This window comes from Frieseomelitta varia, unplaced genomic scaffold (assembly GCF_011392965.1).
Source record: "Frieseomelitta varia isolate USP_RPSP 00005682 unplaced genomic scaffold, Fvar_1.2 scaffold_661, whole genome shotgun sequence".
Classification (NCBI taxonomy): Eukaryota; Metazoa; Arthropoda; class Insecta; order Hymenoptera; family Apidae; genus Frieseomelitta; species Frieseomelitta varia.
In genome coordinates this window covers 41614-46690 of record NW_025110436.1, presented here as the reverse complement: position 1 = coordinate 46690, position 5077 = coordinate 41614, and the positions used below count along the sequence as shown (strand labels likewise).

The 5077-nt window shown below is 41.0% G+C and overlaps 1 long non-coding RNA gene across 1 annotated transcript; it reads left to right on the top strand.

Annotated features, from left to right (window-relative positions):
• Nucleotides 1-3622: 3622 nt before the first annotated feature.
• On the top strand, nucleotides 3623-4750 carry LOC122535025. The gene is made up of 2 exons (XR_006308057.1): nucleotides 3623-4564; nucleotides 4663-4750. It is a non-coding gene; the product is annotated as an uncharacterized LOC122535025 (long non-coding RNA).
• The last annotated feature ends 327 nt before the right edge of the window (nucleotides 4751-5077 follow it).

Below are 5077 nucleotides of genomic sequence, written 5' to 3'. Positions count from 1 at the left end.
CGCAAGGAAACAGCTCGCCGAGAATGACCGGTGTCTCGCCGATCCTCTTCACGCCGGGTCGCGTCACGAAATCTCGCGTCGAGAAATCGAAATAATAACGTGAAACAAATCGGGACCGTGCGGGGTGAAAAATTGAAACGCGAGGAAAGGGAACAACGACCGTAGATAGAAAGCACAACGACGAGAGAGAGAGAGAGAGAGACGTACGTACAAAAAAAAAAAAAAAAGAAAAGATCAAGACAGACGAAAAAGGGGTGAGAGATAGGCTCAAACCGCTTTGTCGGTCACAGGGACTCCTCCAGTCGTTTCGACCTTCTTTTCCGTGGCACGGTGCAACGGCCAGCGCACGTGAAATCACCTAGATGGCGCTCACGCTAATCAGCACCCTCGTCCCTTCCCTTCTCTCTCACACACTCTCTCTCTCTCTTCCTAGTTTCTCCGAACGAGAAAGGGGTCGAAACTCGGAGAAAGAGCGAAAGAATGACGACAGAGTCACCCGAATGATACCCGGATGGAGAAAAGTTGCTAGAGTCAGACAGGGGGGAGCGAGGAGGGGGAGGGGAAAAGGGGGGGGGGGAGATCGGGTAAGAACGAGGGCTGGAAAACGAGGAAGAAACGACGACGCGATGGGTGAGGATCAGTAAAGGGGGATCGGAAAAAGGGTCGTGGGTGAGGGCCACTGTGTCGGGGGTGGGGGTTGTATCGACCGCGCCGCACTGCAGGGCTTTATCCCCTCCTTCTCGTCTACCCCCCACCAACGCCACTCTGGAGCGAGCACTACACACCCAGACACGCAGAGAGAAAACCGTGGAGGAATATTCTCGCTGTTTCTCTCTCTCTCTCTCTCTCTCTCTCTCTCTCTCTCTCTCTCTCTCTCTCTCTCTCTCTCTCTCTCTCTTTCTCCACGCCGCTGCTTTATTTAATATCTCCCGTTTTCTCTTCCCCTCTCATTCTCCCATTTCTCTCCTTTTCCCCTTTCACATCGCGGATCTTTGTTTCTCCGCCGGTGTCTCTCTTCTCCTCATCTTCTCTTTCAACCTCTTCGTTCGCTGATACCGCTGATTTCACCTCGAGGTTCTCTTTTTTTCTTTTTTCTCTCTCTCTCTACCACGTTTCGTTCCACATTTCTCTCTCTCTCTCTCTCTCTCTTTCTCTTTTTCTGGTTCTCGCTCGCGGGAAGAAGAACCGGAAGCAGAACAGAGAGAGAGAGGAAGGCGTGTGTACCGAGGATATGCAAGTTTCAGCCGCAAACCGATGACACTATATTGGTTTTCCACGCGATATTGTTATTTAGACCGTGAGTTTCATTCATCATCCGCGAGTCCTAGGGATCCTCCACTTCCGACGTCTCCACGACGTCTCACCGCCCCCATTATGCGCTGTTATCTCCGGCCGCGCCCGCGCTCCACTATCCCCGAAACGAGATTAAATCTAGTTCGTGCCTGTTTATGGGCCTTTTTATACGCCGAATTTGCATCGAATGGCAACGAGATCGTAAATCTAGGACGTTTCGTAAGGTAAATTCTTCGTAGTTCCACTCTTTGCCCTCGAAAACATTTTTTTTTGTTTTGTATCGTCTACCAGCAATTTATTTACGAAACGGTGAGTAAAGTATCACTTCAAATAAAACGATGTAGCATTGGATGTAATCATCCTAGTTTAAATAGCATTTTATGATTGTATCTCTCCGATGTGCCTAGTTTGTTTAAAATCAATCACCAAGTATAGTACATAGAAGTTCATGGCAAATAATTTCAATTTTTTACTTGTTTTTAAGGAGTTGTCGTGAAATGAGAAACTTCAATCTTCAAGATCGTGATGGATTGGTCGTAAATAAAATTTTTTCAGTGTATGTATGAATTTTTACATTTCTTTTAAAGAAAAGAAGACACTTTATACATGGTGTAAAAATATCTTGGGGGGGGAAAAGAAAAGAATTCGATGTAGCGAAAACAGAAGCTTCACGTTATAAAATGAGACTAAATAAATTGTTACGTGATCTCTTTTTGACGAAATCACAACAGTTCAAAGTATTGACAATTTTTCATTCAGATTAATTGCAGTGCAAAACGAAAACAATTCATTCTTGCCACGATAGCGATGGTAACAAGGTCGCAAAATTTTTTTCTTTTCGAAAGCCAAAACATCCAAAAGAGTACTTTTTCTTTCATATTACTAATGTTTAAAATTCACACGTGTGTTCAATTTTGCTGTATAGCCTGTATGCAAGAAATTAAATAATTATCGTCTACTGCAAGAGAAGTGAAATAATCTTCCAAAGAAATTTCCTTTCAATAACATTTTCCAGCAAATTCAAATTTTATCTATTTGCCTGATCAATCACAAAAAAAAAAAAAAAAAAGAAAATTCTAGAGGCAAACCCTAGAAAAGCGTCGCGTAGAAAATTTCACAACTTCGAACACATCCAATACGATCATCCTCGGCAATTGTCGAACGCGCGCCACGTTGATACGTTCCCATCTGGAGAATCGGCGTGTAATCCGGTAACTCCAGAAAACTAGGTTCCCGGTCTACGTGCAACGCGAGGGTGGGCTTGAGGAATTTTTCGTTGCCACGATTCCGATCTCCCGTGCGCGTGGAGCGTGTAATTCAACTCGTCTGATGGAGGTGGCCGTCGTCGTCGTCGTTCGGTTGGCCGGTCGGTCGATGCGCAGAGGCGGCTGCATCGGGAATTTGTTGACAAGTAAGTAAGGCTTGTTACGTCGAGGGCTGTTCGCTGAAGAGGCTGCTCGATTGCCATCGGCAGAGAATGAAAATTTAACGAAAGACACGCACGCACAGGTCGGACTGGCGTCTTCGAAATTCATCGAGTGTGAAAATGTCTTATTGATGTTAAAAATTCGTGTGTGTGTGTGTGTGTGTGTGTGTGTGTCATGAATTATACAAATCACTTTAAAATTTAATTCAATTTCAAATTAATGGCATTAGTTTTATTTCCTTATATTTTTATTAAAAAAAAAAAAGAATTGGCGGGAAAGAACTTTTGGCCCACCCTGTATGTACATGTTCTAATGGCGCTAGTGAAAATATTTCTAATTCGCTATTAACGTTAAAGATTCACGAGCGTGTGCTCGTCACAAATTATACAAATCGCTTCCTACTTTGAACTAAAATTTAATTCAATTTCAAATTAATGAAATTAGTTTTATTTCCTTATATTTTTATTAAAAAAAAAAAAAAAAAAGAATTGGTGGGAAAGAACTTTTGGCCCACCCTGTACGTACACGATTCTAACGGTGCTTGCTATTTTAAAATTTAATTCAATTTCAAACTAATGAAATTAATTTTATTTCTTTATATTTTTATTTAAAAAAATATAATAAAAGAATTGGCGGGAAAGAACTTTTAACTCACCTTGTACGTACACGATCACGCGCTAGTGTAATTCGCATGAAAGTATTTAACGTTAAAGATTCACGCGTGTGCTCGTCACAAGTTATACAAATCGCTTCCCACTTTAAAATTTAATTCAATTTCAAACTAATGAAGTTAGTTTTATTTCCTTATATTTTTATTTAAAAAAAAGAAAAAAACTGGCGGGAAAGAACTTTTGGCCCACCCTTTACATACGCGTACTAGTTTTCCTCTTACGGGATAGAAATAGAATAATTTGGCGATCACAAGTAAGTTTTATAAAGGGAGAATGTATAACAATCGTGCGGTATTAAATGTCTCTATACACGTGTGAATCATTAAAATGAGAAAATCAGAAAATTGACAGAAATATTATTTTATTCCTCCTGCGAGCTTCATTTGACAAATTGCGAATCGAATCACCCTGACGATGTAAACAGCGACGTTGAATTTCGACGTTTAATGATCAATTTGTTCAAACGGCTCTCGCGACAAGAGAAAGAGAGAGGGGCAGCGCTGAGTAGCGACATCGAAACGATATCGTCGATATTGGAAAATCGTATCACCGACGTACGGTACGTACGTACAGAGAATCGGTGGAAACGAGGTTAAACTGTTTCTCCGACTCCCCTGTTCCTGTTCTCCTTGAACCCCTTGGCACGATTAAATTATGTATGCACCGGAGTGCAAAAATATGGGTGAAGTTATGATCTCCGATTCCAGCGGGGTCGAAAAACACCGCTATACATAAACGAACGAGTAAGAAAATTCAAGCTGTGATTCTTCCATTTTTTTCCACTATTTTTGTAACAGCGAAGCATTCACTCTCGCTTTCCCGTTTCTGGAGAAAGGAAAGAAAGAAAAGAAAGAAGAAATTCGCAAAACTGGCGACGAAACGCGTATCCGTTCGCGAGGGGGGAGGAGAACGAGGGTTAGATTTAGGTTAAGTTTACATCAAGTTTAGGTTAGGTTTAGAAAGAAAGGAAAACAACGAAGGAATTCGCAAAAATGACGCGATATCTCTTCGACGAAATACATAGTATTCGTTTGCGTGGAGGGGAGAAGAGTTAGGTTTAGGTTAGGTTTAGAAAGAAAGAAAAAAAAGAAGAAAATCGCGAACATTTAGGTTAGGTTTAGAAACAAAAAAAAAAAAAAGAAGAAGAAATTCGCAAAAATCGCGAACATTTAGGTTTAGAAAGAGAGAAAGAAAAGAAGAAACTCGCAAAAATCGCGAATATTTAGGTTAGGTTTAGAAAGAAGAAATTTACAAAAATCGCGAACATTTAGGTTAGGTTTAGAAAGAAAGAAAGAAGAGAAGAAACTCGCAAAAATCGCGAACATTTAGGTTAGGTTTAGCTCAGGTTTAGAAAGAAAGGGAAAAAAAGAAGAAATTCGCAATAGTCGCGAACATTTAGGTTAGGTTCAGAAAGAAAGAAAGAAAAGAAGAAGCTCGCAAAAATCGCGAACATTTAGGTTAGGTTTAGAAAGAAAACACAGACATCTCTTCGACGTCGAAATACATACATACATACAAACATACGTGTTCGTTCGCGTGGGAAAGAGGGGTTAGGTTTAGGTTAGGTTTAGAAAGAAAGAGAAAAAGGGAAAAAATTCGCAAAAATGCCGCGACACCTCTTCGACGAAATACATACGTATTCGTTCGCGTGAGGGGAGGGAATAGTAAGCTACGTGTCTTTATTTT